At 46.2% G+C, this 19,590-nt stretch overlaps 1 long non-coding RNA gene across 1 annotated transcript; it reads right to left on the bottom strand.

The window, feature by feature from the left end:
* Positions 1–500: 500 nt before the first annotated feature.
* Positions 501–19,250, bottom strand: LOC122735204. The gene is made up of 3 exons (XR_006354110.1): positions 18,956–19,250; positions 2,013–2,088; positions 501–1,235 (listed from the first exon to the last, which is right to left on the bottom strand). It is a non-coding gene; the product is annotated as an uncharacterized LOC122735204 (long non-coding RNA).
* Between the last annotated feature and the right edge of the window lie 340 nt (positions 19,251–19,590).

The following is a 19,590-nucleotide window of genomic DNA, read 5'->3' as shown; positions in this document are numbered from 1 at the left end:
ATATTGCTAGCAGCTCTTTTTGTGGTGGCTAAGACTTGGAAATCAAAGGGATGCCCTCCAATTGGGGAATGCCTAAAAAAACCATGGTATAGGATGGTGATGGACTATTATTGTGGTATAAGAAATGACAAGCAGGATGATTTCAGAAAGGCCTGGAAAGACTTACTTGTATGAACTGATGTATAGTGAAGTGAGAAGGACCAAGAATACATTGTGCACAGAGACAGTGATATTGTTTGATGAAAAACTGTGAAAGACGACTATTTTCAGCAATGCAATGATCCAAGACAATCCCAAAGGGCTATTGATGAAACATAGTATCCACCTCCAAAGAAAAAACTGATACTGATTGAACACAGACTGAAGCAGGCTATTTTCCCCTTTCTTTCATTTTTTTCCCTTTTATTCAAGTTTTCTTGTACAAAATGACTAACATGGCAATGTTTTACATAATTGCAAATGTATAACCTATAGTTGATTGCTTACTGCCTCAGGGAAGGGGGAGGGGAGGGAGGGAAAGAGGGAGAAAATCTGGAACTCAAAACTATAAATAAAAGTGTTTATTATTTAAAAAAGAAAAGGCACTCCAAATCCCTAATAATAAGAGAAATGCACATGAAAGCCACTCTGAGAAGTTACCTCACAAATCCTGCCAACTGGCAAAGATGACAAAAAGTCAATGTTAGTGGGGTTGTGGGAAGACAGGCACACTGGTACATTGTTGGTGGCTCTGGGAATTGATACCATCATTTGGAAAGCAATTTGGTATTATGGAGATAAAGTGACTAAGATGTCCATACCCTTTGACCCAGAGATTCCACTAACAGGTGTATACCCCAAGAAAGCCATTGATAAGAAGAAGGTCCCCATATACACCAAAATTTTAATAGCAGACTTTTTGTGGTAGAAAAACATTGGAAAAACCATAGATGCCCATTAATGAAGCAATGGATAAAAAAAACTGTGGCCCATGAGTGCAATGGAATGGTTGTAGTCCTTCTTTCTCCAAGAGGACCAAAGTGACATCACTATATTGGCATCAAAGTCCAGTGTGTCTGACTGAGGCTGATCAGACCAACATGAGCTCAGAGGGTTGGGTGCACGTGACTGTGCCATAAACAATGACATCCTGGAGAAGCCTGGGATGATCCATGTGAACTGAAGAAGCAGCAACAAAACAAGCTACTCCATGACTAGGCGCATTCACTGACAGAACCATCAGTCCAAAGTGAATGCTGCAAAAGAACAAAGAACAAACTTAGCACCAAAGAGGAGGCCTGAGAAGACACCCCCATGCTCTTCCAGCCCTCAGCCCTCTGCAGGGGTGCACACATTCTCAGACTTTTTTGATGTATTCATCACTTTTACTGGTTCTCTTCTTTTTCCTTTAAAAATGTTACTTTTGATTTGGGAGGTTCTCTGAGGGAGGGGTATTGGAAGAAGTTTTGCTGAATTAAAAAACAAAAGATAGTAATTTTTTTAAAGTTTGTAAAAGGTTAAATTATTTTTAAAAAAGGGAAAAAAGATGGCCTGCTTACATGGGTTCTGGATAATGAACATTGCTCTCTCCAATTTCCCTGCAAAGCAGGGCTTGTGTGCTTGCTCCCCATGCTTTTTAGCCTGATACTTTCTTCCATGTTGTCAGATGCCTTCAATGAAGACAAAAATGGCCTCAAGTTCAGCCACCATACTGACGGTTCATTATTTAACTAGCAAGTAAGACTAAAGTGGAAGGAGAGTTGGTATATGACTTTTTGTTTGGGTCAATGTAGCCCCTGGGGCTGAGATACAACCAAGTATGGATCAACTCTCTGCCCCTTGTGCTAATCTGGGGCTGACAATTAACAAGAAAACAGGTTCTCCACCAGCCAACACCACTCTATCCACATGTGGAAATATCCATTATAGCAAATGGAGAAATTTTGAATGCTGTTGAGAGGAATGACTGATGGCCTGATGTTCAGATCTCATGATTTCCACTGACCCGCCCCCCCCTCCCCCAGGACCCCTACCTCTAAAGATGTTCAGCTTGTCTTAGTCAGAATAGCAGGAAGAGTCACTCAGGCATTTCAGCACTGTTCTGTAGTCCTGTCAAATTTAGAAGAATTACATGCTTACTTAATGAAAATTTACCTCCGGCTATGTTGGGAGATCAGAGGTTTGACCGGTTAAAGAATAAAGGGATGACCTATTGTTGGGGCCCTAAGGTCAAGGAGGTCCTGCCATAAAGGAGAAGTGTGTCACCGACCATCTGGTTTCAATCTAACTGCCACCACTGTGATTGTTTGCAAGAAGGTATAAAAACTGTGTGACTTTCTGCCTCTGTGTGTCACATGTCCTGGCTGCTCCAGTGAATGTGCACCTTCTTGCCAAAGAGTAACCGAGCTCTGTACTTTGGCCTCCTTCCTTCTTAAGTCCCGCTTATTGAGTCAGTGGGCGAATTCCCTGTACCACTCACTGTGGATAAGGTCACTTACCTTCGAAGTAGACTTTCCAGGGATGTACATGTAGATGATGAGGTTGACACACCCACTGCCAGAACGAGTTTAGTGTTTTCGAGGCTCCAAAGTGTTGTGGGGAAAATAGGGGAGGGGGTTTGGGGTCCTTAGGAATTCCTCTTTAAAGAATTACACCCTCCTGCACAAGTCCTATTTAGGAATAAAAGAACAGGTTTTGGGGGTACAAGAGAAATTGTCCGGGAGGAAGATTTAAAACTCTTTCCTCCTTGACTAGCCTGGGGAGCTCCCTTTTATAGGGCTAAGATGGCCCTATGGGTGAAACGTCCCTTATTGGGTGATGGGTTGAGATAGTCTGGTGGTGGGTCCTGGGCAATGTGGTGATGGGTGGTAACTCTGTCCGGGTGGGTAGCAAGCGGTCTGCTGGTGGGTGGTTTCTTTGTCCCCTCCTGGTGTAGCCATGCCTAACAGGGGGTGAGGAGGACTTGAATGCAGGGTGGTGGTCCTGGAGTTAGCTCAGTCCCATCAGGTGCTGCTTATCTCTTTCGGTGTGCCTGTCCTTTGATTTAGTTTCAAGGAGAAGTTTCCTTGATCTCAAGGGAAAACTCCTGGGGTTCCTTGACCTACCCAGACAACCTCTGGGGTAACTGGGGTCCATGATACTCCCATAACATTAGGAAGGTGTGTGAGAGAAGAGGTATTAGGCTGCCTCCCAAACTGGAGGTCTACATAACCTTTGTGCTGACCTCATTGCTGTACGCCTCTGAAACCTGATCCGTCTACCAGCACCATGTCAGGAGACCTAAACACTTCCACTTGAATTGTCTTAGGAAGATTCTGAAGATCACCTGGCAAGATAAAGGACCAGACACTGAGGTCCTTTTCTAGAGCTGAATTGCCAAGCACTCAAACTCTACTACAGGAGAGCAACCCCAGTGGGTCAGCCGTGTTGGTTGAATGCCAAACATACACTCGCCTAACAGACTATTTGGTGGAGAACTCATACTGGGCAGGAGCTCACACAGAGGTCAGAAGAAGTGATACAATGACACTGTCAAGGTCTCTCTGAAGAACTTTGGAATAGATTCTGAGACATGGGAGACACTGGCACAGGACCACCCAGCATGGCTCGACTGTGTCAGAGAAGGTGCTGTCATCTATGAGCTAAGAAGTAGCTGGTTTATTTTCATTCTCCAGAGAATGGGCTGCCCCCTAGCGGAGCAAGCAACAAAATGGAGGCTCACAGGCCTTTTTATCCCCTAGTCCCTAACGCAAATGACCCTCCCCTTTTTCATCATTCTCTTTGATTACTCCAGGGTTACAATCTACAGGCCATAATCAATTGAACACTGCATCCCTATCCTAGTACCCCGATCCCTCTTCATGGATTTTTTTTAGGGAAGCTCTTTTCTATTTGAATTAACTCCCATTTGTGGATATTAGCATTTAAGTACCTGCTTCTGTTCTCAAGCTGAATATACCATCTGAATCCACTTTCCCAGAAAAGATCTCTCAATCTGCATACACAGTCCCCTGTGTTCTCAGTCTGACCATCGCCAGTAGATAGGGAGAGGAGACAACCCTTCCCCCCAGTATCTCACAGTAGTAGATGATAAATGCTTATTGACTATGTTGAATATTAAATATAGTTTTCATACCCAGCCTCCCACAAGATAATAAACAGGTTGGAGACATCAATAATATCTCTTACAATTTGTTCACCTAGATCAAAGAAGGCTATTTCTGCCTCTCTTACCAGAAGTAATTACTTCACAGAAACCAGATCAGAGAATGGATAGGAAACACATTATATCATTTCAATATTTTGTCCCAAGAAGAAAAACATAGCACATGATCATGTAGGGACTTCCCTAAGAGAGAAGCTCGGGGGACTCTCCATTTCTGAGGGTATATATAGTTTTTTGGCTTACAGGTTACAGAATAACTTCATTGGCATGATATAGATCAACCTATTACAAATGTAAATCAGTTAAACAACACAAATCTGTTTAACAGCTCGACTTAAAGCAGAGGCTAATGAATAAATAGGTGGAAGCAGGAACAGGTATTATCAGAGACTTGGAGGTCTCTCTTCTTGGGGAAGAAGATAGTGAATGGGAATTTCTTTTTTGTTTGTTTGTTTGTTTTTGTGGGACAGTGAGGGTTGTGACTTGCCCAGGGTCACACAGCTAGTAAGTGTCAAGTGTCTGAGGCCAAATTAGAACTCAGATCCTCCTGTATCCAGGGCTGGTGCTTTATCCACTGCTACCTAACTGCTCCCATGAATGGGAATTTCAAAGGGGCATTTGAGTTTGTTTATTGTCTGGTTAAGCAATCAGATATGGGTTATATATGTGCAGTTATGTAAACATTTCCATATTAGTCATTTTGTATAAGAAAACTTGAATAAAAGGGAAAAATGGGGAAAAAAGTGAAAAATAGCATGCTTCAGTCTGTGTTCAATCAACATCAGTTCTTTCTCTGGAGGTGGAAAGTACGTTTCATCAATAGTCCTTTGGGGGCAGCTAGGTGGCCCAGTGGATAAAGCATCAGCCCTGGATTCAGGAGGACCTGAGTTCAAATCCGACCTCAGACACTAAACACTTATTAGCTGTGTGACCCTGGGCAAGTCACTTAACCCCAATTGCCTCACTAAAGAAAAAAAAATAGTCCTTTGGGATTGTCTTGGATCATTGTATTGCTTAGAATAGTTAAGTCTTTCACAGTTCTCTGTGTCTCTGTGCACAATGTTCTCTTATTTCTGCTCACTTCACTACATATCAATTCATACAAGTCTTTCCAGGCCTTTCTGAAATCATCCTGCTTGTCACTTCTTATAGCACAAAAATAGTCCATCACCATCCTATACCACAGCTTGTTTAGTCATTCCTTTGATTTCCAAGTCTTAGCCACCACAAAAAGAGCTGCTAGCAATATCTTTGTACAAATAGGTCTTTTTCTCTTTTTGGGGATGTCTTTGGGATATAAACCTAGCAGTGGTATTGCTGGGTCAAAGGGCATGCACAGTTCTAGAGCCCTTTGGGCATAGTTCCAAATTGCTCTCCAGAAGGGTTGAATCAGTTGCTCCAGCAATTTGGAATTATGACCAAAAGGCTATAAAGCTATGCACACCCTTTGACCCAGCAACACCACTATAGGTCTTTTCCCCAAAGAGATCATAAAAAAGGGAAAAGGACCCACATGTATAAAAATATTTATAGCTGCTCTTTTTGTGGTGGCAAGGAATTGGAAATTGAGGGGCTGCCCATCCATTGGGGAATGGATGAACAAGCTGTGGTATTCAATGTAATGGAATACTATTGTGCTGTAAGAAATGATGAGCAGGAAGAGTTCAGAGAAACCTGGAAGGACTTGCATGAACTGATGCTGAGTGAGATGAGCAGAACCAGGAGAACACTGTACACAGTATCATCAACATTATGTGTTGATCAACTGTGTTAGACTTGATTCTTCTCAGCAATACAATGGTACAAGGTAGTTCCAAAGGACTCATAATGGAAAATGCTCTCTAAATCCAGAAAAAAAAGAACTGTGGAATATGGATGCAGATTGAACCATACTATTTCCTTTGTTTTTTGTGCTGTTGTTTTTCTTTTTTGAGGTTTTTCCTTTTTGCTCTGATTCTTCTTTCACAGCAAGACTAATGCAGAAATCTGTTTAATGTGATCGTACATATATAACCTATATCAGATTACTTGCTGTCTTGGGGAAGGGGGAGGGGGGAGCAAAATTTGAAACTAGAAATCTTATAAAAACAAATGTTGAAAACTATCTTTACATGTAACTGGAAAATAATAAAATACTTTTATAATTAAAAAAAAAGAATGGTTGATTAAGTTCACAACTCCACCAACAGTGGATTAGCATCCCAGTTTTCCTACATTCTCTCCAACATCCAACATTTTCCTTTTTTGTTATATTTGCCACTCTGATATGTGTGAGGTGATAATTTGCATTTTTCTGAACAATACTGATTTAGAACATTTTTTTCATATGACTATAGATAGGTTTTATTTCTTTGTCTGAAAACTGCCTGTTCATATCCTTTGACCAATATTAATTAGGGAATTATTTGTATTTTTATAAATTTGATTCAGTTCTCTATGTATTTGAGAAATTAAGCCTTTATCAGAGATACTTTTTTCAAAAATTCTTTCCCACGTTTCTGCTTTCCTTATAATTTTAGTTACATTAGTTTTGTTTGTGCAAAAGCTTTATAATTTTATATAATAAAAATTATCTATTTTACATTGTTCTCTATATCTTCTTTGGTCCATAAATCTGACAGGTAAACTATTCTGTGCTCTCTTAATTTGCTTATAGTATCATTCTTTTTTTTTTTCTTTTCTTTCTTTTTTTTTTTTAGGCAATGGGGGTTAAGTGACTTGCCCAGGGTCACACAGCTAGTAAGTGTCAAGTGTCTGAGGCCGGATTCGAACTCAGGTACTCCTGAATCCAGGGCCGGTGCTTTAACCACTGCGCCATCTAGCTGCCCCCGCTTATAGTATCATTCTTAAATGTAAATCATATATCCATTTTGACCTTATTTTAGTATAGAGAGTGAGATGGTGGTCTATACCTAGTTTCTGCCATACTGTTTTCCAGTTTTCCCAGCAGTTTTTGTTAAATAATGAGATTTTGTTCCAAAAGCTTGGATCTTTGGGATTATCATATACTAGATTACTACAGTCATTTATTATAGTGTAATTTATACCTATTCTGTTCCACTGATCCACCTCTCTATTTCTTAGCCAGTACCAGATTATTTTGATAATTACCACTTTATAATACAGTTTGAGATCTGGTAGTGCTAGACCACCTTCTTTTGCATTTTTTTCATTGATCTCCTTGATCTCCTTGAACTTTTGTACTTCCAGATGAATTTTGTTATCATTTTTTTCTAAATCTAGAAATTTTTTTGATTGTTTGGTATGGCACTAAATAAAAATTAAATTAGGTAGGGTTGTCGTTTTTATTATATTGTCTCAGTCTCCCCATGAGCAATTAATAATACTAAAATATATATTTTTTAAATTCCAAAATTATCTCTTCCATCACACTGAAGTTAATGGTAAAGGCTAATCAAAACTTGAGTCAATGGCCCTTGAAGGTCCACTGAAAGAAGCCTACCCTGCTCAGCTACATAGTGCTGAGTATTAAAATATAGCTTTTGTAACTGCCTGTATCGTACAAACAGAATTGATAAACAAATCAGAGAAATTATGATATCTCCTACAATTTGTTCCCATACCTGTCCTCCTACAACTATAACAGATCAGAGAACATGGCTAAGAACGAGATCATAGAATTTGATATCTCCTACGAGACAAAACCAGATCAGAGACAGACAGAAAAAACATATTCTGTCCCAAGAAGAAAGACATAACACATGATCATGTGGAGACTTCCCTCCTAAGAGAGAGAAGCTCAAAGCTCCCCTTCTTTCTAAGGGTTTTTAAGCTTTACTGGTTACAGGGTGATGTCAGTTTTATTAGCATGATACAAATTAACCTAAAGCAAATACTGTAACAGGTAGCTTAAAGACACAGGACAGGTTCACCAAGGACAAGGATGTCTAGATATTTGCTCTATTTACTCATTGGGGGAAAGAAAATAGTGAGTGGGATCTCATTAGTTGAAGTTTAGTCAAAAGGGGCATTTTGATTTGTTTACTCTCTTGGGGAGAGAAGTTAGTAAATAGGGACTTATCTGCTAGCTCTCTGGGTTCAGCCTGAAGTTTAGCCAAAGGGCATTTTCCAGGGTCTCATAAAATCCATTTGGATAATAAGGTACTGCCATCAAATCCAGGTGATCCATATATTCATATTAACAATAGTCACTAACTAGTGGGTAGAGCTGACCAGGCATTGGTATGGGAGCTTTCCCAATGTCCCTCCCCACACCCGTGCCCAGATCCCACTAGGTTCTCCCCTTCCCATAAGTCATGAGCTCAGGCCAGTTCAGGACCCCTGACACCCGGGCATATACGCATGCTCACACTGCTTCATGAATAGGGAGATATCAACTACCCTTTGAGGAAGATGGAATACCACTGGACCTTCCCATATAGCTTATTGCTAGACCCTCCAGACCTAAGAGTATTGATACTAAAAGCATTTAGTAAATGCTTATAATTTATTCCTCATTCAGTAACTCCAACACCAACGACCTTAAAAACACGCATTTTCAGAAACATTCAGACATAGAAAAGAGCCTCCTGAATGAAGGTGTAGAGGTGGCACAGTGGATAGAACACCGGCCCTGGTGTCAGGAGGACCTGAGTTCAAATCCGACCTCAGACACTTAACACTTCCTAGCTGTGTGACCCTGGGCAAGTCACTTGACCTCAATTGCCTCACTAAAAAAAAAACAAAACAAAAAACCCCACTCATTTTCAGAAACATTCAGACATAGAAAAGAGCCTCCTCTAAAATGACAAAAAAGGAAGATAATAAATGTTGGAGAGGCTGTGGGAAAATTGGAACACTAATGCATTGTTGGTGGAGCTGTGAGCTGATCCAACCATTCTGGAGAGCAATTTGGAATTATGCCCAAAGGGCGATAAAGCTGTGCATACCCTTTGACCCAGCAATCCCACTTTTAGGTCTTTTGCCCAAAGAAATCATGGAAGGGGGAAAGGGACCCACATGTACAAAAATATTTATAGCTGCTCTTTACGTGGTAGCAAGGAATTGGAAGTTGAGAGGGTGCCCATCAATTGGGGAATGGCTGGACAAGTTGTGGTATATGAATACAATGGAATACTATTGTGCTGTAAGAAATGATGAGCAGGAAGAGTTCAGAGAAACCTGGAGGGTCTTACGTGAGCTGATGATGAGTGAGATGAGCAGAACCAGAAGAACATTGTACACAGTATCATCAACATTGAGTGTTGACCTACTGTGATGGACTATATTCTTCTCACCAATGCAATGGTACAGAAGAGTTCCAGGGAACTCATGATAGAAGAGGATCTCCAAATCCAAGAAAAAAAAGAAAGAAAGAACTGTGGAGTATAGATGCTGATTGAACCATACTATTTCTTTTGTTTTGGGTGCTGTTGTTTTTTTTTTTTTTTCTATTTCGAGGTTTTGCATCACTGCTCTGATTCTTTCTCTTGTAACAGGATTAATGCAGAAATAGGATTAATGTTATTATGTGTATATATATGTGTGTGTGTGTATATATATATATATATATATATATATATGTATATGTATAGAGATATATAGATATAACCTATATCAGATTACCTGCTGTCTAGGGGAGGGGGGAGGGAGGGGAGGGAGGGAGAAAAATCTGAAATTGTAAAGCATGTATAAACAAGAGTTGAGAACTATCTTTACATGTAACGGAAAAAATAAAATACCTCATACATTAAAAAAAAAAAAAGAATGAGGGTCATGTAAAAAAAAAAAAAAGAGCCTCCTGAATGAAGGTGTAGAGGAGACATGGGGAGAAAGGGCAACAATTTGTGCCCTTCCCTGTCCTTTAATAGATTCTTTGTGAGTCATCATCACTGGTTTATCTGCTTAGAGACCAAGTTCTACCAAACCCTTTCCCTTGATCCTTGTGATTTTGTACCATTTCTCTTCTGTTCCAAGTAGATTTGGATCAGCCTCCAGTCTCTGCAGAGAGAGGGAGGAGGAGAAAAGAGGAAGGGAGGGGAGAGAGAGCTATAGAAAGAGGGAAGGATAGAAGGAGGGAAGGGAAGAGGGGAGAGGGAAGGAAGAAAAAAGAAGAGGAAAAGGAGGAGGAGGAGGAGGAAACAGAGAACAGAGAGAGAAGCTGGTTCGTGGAATGAGGTACCGGCAGAACACAAAGGTAGCTGGGTAGAGACCAGGGCTAGCCTTGGGCAGTAATGGGGTAGAGATGGGAGGGAAAGATAAGAGTCCGAAATTCTTAGCTGAGGACATATGTCAGGGATGATGTGAACGGAGGTCTAGAGCAGTTCAGGGAACTGCTTCCCTAGCCAGAAGGAGACTTAGAGGGTTTTGAGCAAGGAAGCCGTCACCTCACACTCATCCTGACCTCTTTTTAGGGAGAGTGTGGCATGATTTGGGGACCTGGATGGGGGGAGGCATGGAATGGAGGCTGGAAGCGTGACTATGGCTATTACAGTGGGCTAGACGATGTCACCGTGGCAGCAGGGAGAGAAATGACCGGTGGTTGAGAAGTATAATTGGCCGGGCTGGGCGGAGGGGCAAGGGCAAGGAAGAAGGTGAGCCTGTGGGTGCCTGGGAGACAGATGAGGCCACAGCCATCTTCAAGCACTGAAAACGTTTAACAGGGTGGGGAAAGAGCAACTCCTGCTCACTCTGTGGAGCTGGGATGAGGGCCAGGACAAAGGGAGGGGAGGTCTGCTGCACTTAGGGGAAGAATCTGGATGGGAAAGAGTGAACCACGGAGATCCTAAGACAGCACCAGGACACTGCTTTACCCTCTGGAAGATGGGAACACTGCTTCCTCCTGTTTTGGGAAGTTTGCTTTCTCTGCATCAGGCTCAGCTTCCATCTCAATGTGTATCTTTGAGAACAAAGAGAATGAAAGATGGGGATCTAAATAGAGCAGGGAGTAGCCTAGCCTGGTCATGGAGAGGAGTCTGGTGTGGACTTGAGACTTCATTAACAATCTATTAATAAACTTCCTAAAAATAGCAGAGCAAAAACTCCTTGGAGCTGGGTCAACCTGGCCCTGAGCTAGAGGAGTCAGCCTCTGTGTGTGGAGCAGACAAGGTGCCCTCTCTAAGCCTCCCGGAAGGAAGGAGTATAGAAGGGGCCAAGGAGCCAAGGCTCCATCACAGGCAGGAGGAGATGGGCTGGTCCAGGAGGTCTAAGAGGTTTGAGAGGTTCCCCAGGCAAACCCTTTCCTGAGGAGGTTGCTGAGGGCAACATCAGCTGGTGCCCTTGCTGTGGATCCAGAGAGCCGGGGATCATGCCCAGCCTGCAGCAGGCACTTGGGGCAGGGAGCTGATGAACTGAATTAGCAAAGGCCTTTGATTGGGCATCAAAAGGAAGGGGTATGGCCGTCCCAGAGATAATGGAAGGAAAGTGCTTTGAAAGCCTTTAGGTGAGGGGGAAATGCCAGTTGTTGTTGCTGCTGCTGCTGCTAGTGCTGTTAGCCTCCAATCTGGTGATGGAGCAATACAGGGCTATGCAGGTAAATGTTTAACAAGCAGGCCTCTGGGGTGGGGTGGGGCAGGCTGAGGAGTAAGTTCAAATGTATGCACACACACTTCAGTAAGCATGAGGAACACTTTCTTAAGTCTAGACAATCGGCAAAGCAATAAATCAAGCCCTGATTGATGGCAGTTGCCCATTTCGGAGGTCGGAGAACTCCAGCAGTTGTTGGAGCCACTTAGAGCTGGCCCCAGCACAGGCCTGACCCGGGTCCAGATCAGGTTTTCCTCCTTACTATCTTGGTGACTTCGACAGGTGCCTTTATCTCTAATGGCCTCAGTTTTCCTATCTGTAATGTGAGGAACTCAAGTGTAAAAAACTACCCCTCGGTATCTCGGTTTGCTGCAGAGTCAGAAGAAACAGGAGATCCACACTTTTTGGTGACTGGAGATTCTAGGTAAATTCTGTTGGCATCAGGGCATGGGGGCCTTCCGGTCGTGGCTGACTGATAGGAAATTGGGATCCTGGCAGCGAGGTGCTGTGTTCAAAGCTTCCATAGCCGGCTGCCATCACAAGGCTTCTTGGGAGATCCCTCCATGGTGGAATTCTAGTCTCAGGACTCACACCTCCAGTGGCCCATTTCTAATCCCCTCCATTCAGCAGCTCCCTCCCAGCATCTGGATCCTAGCCTGAGCCCAGGGAGGGTCTTGCCCAATGTGCCTTCCTCACCTTCTGGGGAGGATCCATCGTTCTTCAGGTCAGAGGACTCTGACAGTATCCACCCTTCCATGCTGATCTTAGCTCTTCAGAGTCAACCAAGCACCTGGTCTCCCTGCCCCACTTCCACAATGGCCAAATGCTGCAATCCTGCAGGTGGTTCCTTGCTGTCCCAGAAAGCTTGGGTCAACTGATGGGCTTCCGGCCCTCTCTTGTTCTTCTGTCTATCTTCCCTGCCTTTGGAGAGACTCTACAGGCCATCCATTCAAACCTGGGCAATAGGCAGGAAGGATTCCGGCATTCGTAAATTTGTACAGGTGAATCTAATTAGTCATTACAGGAGTCATAAGCAAGCAAAGCTGGTTTGTCCAGTACTCGACCTGTGAGCCAGCTCCACTGCCAGTGGCTTTGCTGCTGCTACCACCATCATTAGTGCTAGAAATAATGGCTCTGGGAAACCACAAGACCTTGAAGAGCCCTCTGTCTCCTTAGAGAAACAACATCCAGCCTGGCATATCTTAACACGAGAGGCTACCCGGCTTCCTGGATAGAGGCCAGAGGACCCAAGCTCAAGTGCCAGCCCCCACATGTCCTGTGCGACCCTGGGCAAGACATTTGACTAGAAACTCTCTGGGCCTCTGAGGAAAGCAAAGGTGCCAGCATGCATTAGTGGAGGGAGTTCCCTCCTTTGGGATTCACTCACATATATCAATGAAGTCATACCCCCCACTCCCAAATCTTACATTTTAGGATGTTCTTCCTCTACTAATAGATGACTTGGTGTGGTGGAAAGACCACAGGAACCAGGAAGGCAACTTCAAATGCCACCTCAGTCACTTACCAATTGTGTGACCCTGAGCAAGCTATTTGATTCTCTGAACCTTAATACCCTCATCTGAAAAGAAATGCAAACCTTAAAGTGCCCTTCTTGTTAGGGGGGCAGCTGGGTGGCCTAGGGGATAGAGAATGGGGCCTAGAGTCAGGAGGGCTCATCTTCCCGAGTTCAAATCTAACCTCAGTGTGTGATCCTGGGTAAGTCACTTGTCCCTGTTTGCCTCAGTTTCCTCATCTGTACAATGAGTTGTAGAAGGAGATGGCGGGGCGGCTAGGTGGCGCAGTGGATAAAGAACCGGCCTTGGATTCAGGAGTACCTGAGTTCAAATCCGGCCTCAGACACTTGACTTACTAGCTGTGTGACCCTGGGCAAGTCACTTAACCCCCATTGCCCAGCCAAAAAAAAAAAAAAAAAATTAAGAAGGAGATGGCAAATGATTTCTGTATCTCTCCCAAGAGAACCCTAAATGGGGTCATGAAGACTTGGACACAACTAAACAACAACAACAAAACCCCTTGAGAAGATATGTCAAGAACAGAAGAACAAGTATTTCTCCCCAAGACTCAGGGGTTCACTCTCCCCTATTCTACTTCGGTTCCTGGGGAGGGTGAAGTCAAACTTCAAGCCGTTTCTACAAAGCATTAGCCTCCCCGACTTCATTTGTAAATCCCAGACAGAGCCTAACACTGCCTTCGGGGATGGAAGATCCAGTACCATGAGCAGAGACTCAGGCCGATTGGGAAGGAAAACTGAGAGATGTTCAGTACGCAGGGGAGACACCAGGAAGAAAATGGGGAATTCAGCAGAGAGGGCAGGACTGTGGTGCCAGTTCACTCACTCACCCACCAAGCATTGATTAAAAATCCATTATGGGCTCAACACCATACTAGGTATTGGATTCAGCTGAAATTTTTAAAGTGCTCTTCTGTCACTCTCCAGCAGGTGGTGCTGATCACCTTCCCTAGATCACCAGCTTTCTAAGCACTTGCTGGTGTAAGGCAACCACCCCAGAGGCCTTGTTCCACTAGACTGTTTACTGCTCAAAAATCAGCAGCCAGCTGAAAACCTGAGGGCCTCTGTTCCTTTTGAAAGCTGTTTTTGGTGGCCTCCATTTCTACAAAGACCTATTAAATGCCCAGGATGAGCAAGGCGTTTTTTTGTTGTTGTTGGGTTTTTGTTTTTTTTTGGTAAGGCTATTGGGGTTAAGTGACTTGCCCAGGGTCACACAGCTCGTAAGTGTTAAGTGTCTGAGGTCAAATTTGAACTCAGGTCCTCCTGACTCCAGGGCCGGTGCTCTATCCACTGCGCCACCTAGCTGCCCCTGAGCAAAGCGTTTTGCTGGCTACCTAGCCAAACCTAGACAAAAAAGGATACCTAGACAAAAAAGAACCCTGCTGAAAAACTCTGACTTAGATGGGCAGGCAGCATAAGTCCATTTTGACCTTGATCCTTATGTCACTAGTTTTGAGCAATTTGTTTTGAAAAGTGGGCCCGCAGGGCCACCTTCGAGAAGACCAAGAGCAGGCCCAGCAAGAACACAAAGCTGTTCTTGGAAAGCAGGAGATGGGAGTGTCTGCTGGGGGAGCCCCAGAGGGACTGGAAAAGGCTGTGGCCATGGATGCCTGATGGGGGAGGCAGAGAACCTTCCCACAATGTGGGCTCAACCTTGACCATTGACGAATATGGAAATGGCTCCTCAGAACTGGGAGTTCACAATGGAGCTCGAAGGGGTGAGTGGTTCCACTCGGTTAGCCGATGGAATGTCTTACCTTCTCTGCTCCACTCTGTCTCTGGGGGGCCCTGGACTGCTGCTGTTTCCTTTGGTCCCACCTCCAGGTTTAGGTGAGATTGGGTTACTGTACGAGGGTTATGTCATGTAGGAATGCACCGCATACAGAAGCCCAGGAAGAGAGAAGGCTGGCAGGCTTTGGAAGGCCTGCTCATAGCTCCCCAGTCACAAGAGGGACGGGCACCTGGCCACTCCACATGGCTCTGCGTAGGATCTGAGGAAGGAGACAGGAGACTAGAGGCACAGTCCTGTCACTTGATATGTCTCCTGTTGAATGATTACAAATGGTGGTGCTTGTGGAAGGTGGGGTCCCTGGGGCTCTCCTCGCTTCTCACTCTGCATGGGATTCAGTTTTGGCCTTGTTTTCCTATGTTGAGGCCAAGCCCCTCACTTCTGCAGGACCCAGGGTCAGTGCATGGCTGGGCGGGGGCCCAGCTGCTGCAGGACTGCACTGGCCTGGTCTCCTGACAGTTCCTAGCTCACAAGGTCACCCAAGAGGAAAGGACAGACACAGCCATTGGCTCTAGGGCCACCTGGCTTTGGCCTGGGTGGTGGGTAGGGCCTTGCCCCTTCTCTGGGCCCTCGGGATCTTCTCCCTCAAAGGCAGGAAGGAGAAGACACTTGGCCAGGGCTTCTCAGCTCTGGCTCGGCTCTTTTTCACTTGGAAAGCGGGCTAGGAAACCACAGAATTCATGATCTCATAAGGCCAGTCCCTGCTCCCTTATACAAAAGCCCATTGTGAGGGTGGTGGTTAGAGCCGCTGACAGCAGAGGAAGTCAGGAAAGGCCCTTGGTGGCACCCAGAGACCAAGGTGAGCAGGAAGAGTGTGCCGGGCATTAGGGTTCTACAGAAGCACCCCAGGAATGAGGCATCACCAGCCTAGAAAGATGGGGGCCCAAAGAGAGGGAAGGAAGGGGTGCACAGGACCCTGGAGGTGTGTGAAGCACTTGGGAGGATGGGGGAGGAGCTCTTCAAGGGAATTCTTATTGGAGTCCTGGGGAAGTCCTTTGTCACACTTTTCCTAGGGAGGCTGCATTTGGGAGGGGCTGGCCAGAAATCCAAGCTGGATGGCTCTCTCATGTCTGGGGAGGGGCTGGCTATGCAAGGGACCTTTCATTGTGACACACTCCAACCCACCAGCAGGGCAGGGCTGCCCCAGGGCAAATCCTAAAGAACAGAGCACCTAATGGTTAGCACAGTCCCTTTCACCTCACAACCCTTCAAATAGTAGGAGGCAGCTATCACAGTCCTCCAAGGCCATGGACTCTCGGCTGACATCCTGGCCACCTTCTCTGGCCTCTTTTATCAATGCGTTTACACTGTAGTGACCAGAATGAGGATAATGAATGACTATAATAAGGGTCGATACAGCGCCTACTATGTGCTTGGCATGGTGTTGAGCTTTATAACGATTATCTCATTTGATCCGTACAACAACTCTGGGAGGTAAGTGCTGTTATGACCCCCATTTTAAAGCTGAGGAAACTGAGGCAGACAGCAGTAAAGTGACCTGCCGAGACTCACACCGATAGGGAGCGTCGGAAGTGGAATTTCAATTCAGCTCTTCTGACCCCGTCCCAGCATTCTGAGCGTTGTGGTGCCCCCTGGACCCTCCAGGACTGAACATGATAGTCCAGATGAGGTCTGACCAGGGCAGAGGACTTTGGGAGGGTGGCTCATTCAGCCCGACTGCTGTCTCATATGAAGCCCCCAGTTCTTTAAGACTCCCTTTCTCACACTTCTGGCCCAGGTTCAAGACTTTGAATTTATCCCCCGAGTTTCATCTGACAAGATTTAGCCTAATATTCTGTCAGCCAAGATCCTTCTGGGTCTGGATCCTGTCTCTTCTCAGCATAGTGTTTGCAAATTTGGTGAGCATGTTGTCTATGCCTTTATTCAAGAACTCTAAGGATTCCTCCTGCAACAGTGGCTTTGAACCATTAGTAGCCAGCCCTCTTGTCTTGCCATCAGCTGGTTCTACACTTCCCTGACTGGATGACGGTCTAACCCATTTCCTTCCAACTTCCTCACCAGAAGAGCAAGAAAGACTATTAAAAGCTTGGCTAAAATTTAGGTAAAATAAAGTCTAGCATCCTTCCCATTTACATGTTGAGTTATCCCATTTTTTAAAAAAGTGCATTCAGTCTGCCATGGCCTCTCAGGCGTTCACACCAGGACAATGATATAATCTGAGGATACAGCAAGAACAGACATTTTTCTCACCACCTGGGCCACATGCTCTCTCCCTAGCACCTTGGGGGTTCAGTCTGAGCACAGTTTCTCCATAGCTCCTGTCTTGTCTGTCAGCACTGGCTCATCTGCCCCAATACACTGAGCCTCCTCTTAAAATAGCCTCCTCTTTTTAGTTGTCCTATGTTTCCCTTGCCTGCCTCAGCTTATTCTGAGCATTCCTGACCCCATTTTGGGAAGGGGAGGGGGAAGAAATAAGCATTTCTATAGGATGTACTAAGTGCTAAGCGCTTTGATCCTCTCAATAGTCCTGCAAGGTAGGTGTGCTTATTATCTCCATTTTACAAGAAGGTAAACCGAGGCATGTAACGGTCCCACAGGCAGCACTTAGTTGCCTTAAGAAAGGACTTGCATCTATGACTATGGCATGGAGAAGGCCTACCTCAGTGACTCACCTACTGTTCTAGCTTCTGCACTTCATGGTTCCCTCTGGGATCCCTTTCCTTGGACCCCACTGTAGCACCCCAGGCAGCTCTTTCCAGGGGCAATTAAGCCCAAGTCCCAATCCCTCTCTCGAGTACTTCAACCTTCCAACAGGTGGCGCTTGCTCCCTTCCCCAGTTATCTAGCAGTGGCTGGTTTATGGGGGGAACCTCTACAGCACTAACCATGCCCAAATAGGGTTTCTGCACATCTTTCTTTATTCCTTGGATGATCTTTTATCTCCCCAGGTCCCTCAGGCCCGCTTTTTCACCCCAGAGCAGAAATACCTGCATCTTGCTCTGGCTAAGGGTAAAAGCATTTCTGCTGGGACAATGAGCTCCTATCTATATTCTACTCCCTAAGGAGGAAAGGGAGAGAGAAGCGCTGGCATCATCTCTACCACGGAAGACCCTGAGGTGCCAATAATAGCCATGCGTCCTTCCCACTGAAATGTTTCCTGCCCTCTCGGGCCCTCACTTTTCCCCCCTAGACCAAGTCCTTCTCTGTGCTGCTCTTAACCCAGAGACAGAGCTGGGCTGAGCTCAGAGCCCCACCTCGGTTTCTTCATCTGTAAAATGGACCGACAGTCCTGGGGCTTCCGCACTTCACAAGTTCTTAGGTGCTCTTGCTGCTGGGACTCAGCCGGACTCTCTCGGGCCTGGTTTAGGAGCCTGGAGCCCCGCCCTCTACCTGCTCAAGCTCCGCCCAGGCTGGCTTTCTTTTAGCTCCTCCCTCCCCAGCTCTGCTTCAGGATTCCTCCCAACTCTTCTTTCCTTCACCTCTGCTGCGCAGGTTGTGCTGTGGCACACCCAAAGAAGCCCATCGAGCCCCGGCCACCAGCCCAGGGCCTGGCAAGTGCCACCCTGCGCTGGGCGCCAAGTTGGCACTGTCCCCTGAGGGAACACTGCGTCATTACAGGGGGGCTCCTGCCTTGATCGCCCCTCCCTTCTTAGGCACCACACACCGATGCGGGTATCCGCCCATCAGCCCTACAGGGGTCCCCCCTCCCCCAGATCCTAGCAGCTGGGTTCCAGCACTGAGGGGCTGAGTGGGTGGGCCCCCTGGCCCCAGGTAGCCGGCTGGGGGGGGGGGGATGTGTGACAGGCCCTGCTGACGGGCAGCAGTGACCCCATCAGAGGAGGTCTGGGCGTCCACATCGGTCTTTTCGGAGACTGCCCCCCCCCCCCCCAGCTAAAGGCTAGTTCTGGCCGTTTGGTTACCCTGGTAAGCCCAGCCTGCCTGCCACACCCTGGGTGGGGGCTTCCCCTGGTGGAGGACTTTGGCGAGGGGAGAGCAGCCGCCTGATGCTGCTTTGGGACCCAGCAGTCCTGGGTTCAAATCCTCACCTCGGACCAGGGTGCTGGGTCACTTTAAGGACTCTTGCCCAGGAGTTTGGAGCTGGGGGAAGGGTAAGAAGTTGCGCACGCGCATAAGCTGCAGCCCTTCCAGCGTCTTCTAGCGACTCAGGGGTCCGAGGCGAGGCTGCGCACGCGCATTGGCGGCTTCAAGGCCTTTCACCCAGGATTTAGGAACTCGGAGGCGTCAAGAAGTCTGCGCAAGCGCATTGGTACCAGCCCTTCCCGTGGCTCCACGATTCGGGAGCTCGGGAGGAGTCTGCGCACGCGCTTTGCGCCCCCTGTCCCTCGGATTTTCAGCTACTATAGAAGAACGCGGAAGGGGGGGGCGTGTGTGTGTGTGTGTGTGTGTGTGTGTGTGTGTGTGTGTGTGTGTGTGTGTGTGTGTGTGTGTGTGTGTGTGTGTGTGTGTGTGTGTGTGTGTGTGTGTGTGTGTGTGTGTGTGTGTGTGTGTGTGTGTGTTGCGCACGCGCGGACTGTCCGCAAGGGACGCCGACGACTGGGGTAGCGTGAGGATATTGCGCACGCGCACTCGATCTGGGCCCCTTTCCCTTTCTTGTTCCGGGTCTCCCCTCCCGCCCCCCCTTAAGAAGAGAGCCTGGGCGGCGAGCACCCTGCGCGTTCGC

The sequence above is a fragment of the Dromiciops gliroides genome, chromosome 1, assembly GCF_019393635.1.
Source record: "Dromiciops gliroides isolate mDroGli1 chromosome 1, mDroGli1.pri, whole genome shotgun sequence".
NCBI classification, from domain to species: Eukaryota; Metazoa; Chordata; class Mammalia; order Microbiotheria; family Microbiotheriidae; genus Dromiciops; species Dromiciops gliroides.
This window is presented reverse-complemented; position numbering and strand designations above follow the sequence as displayed.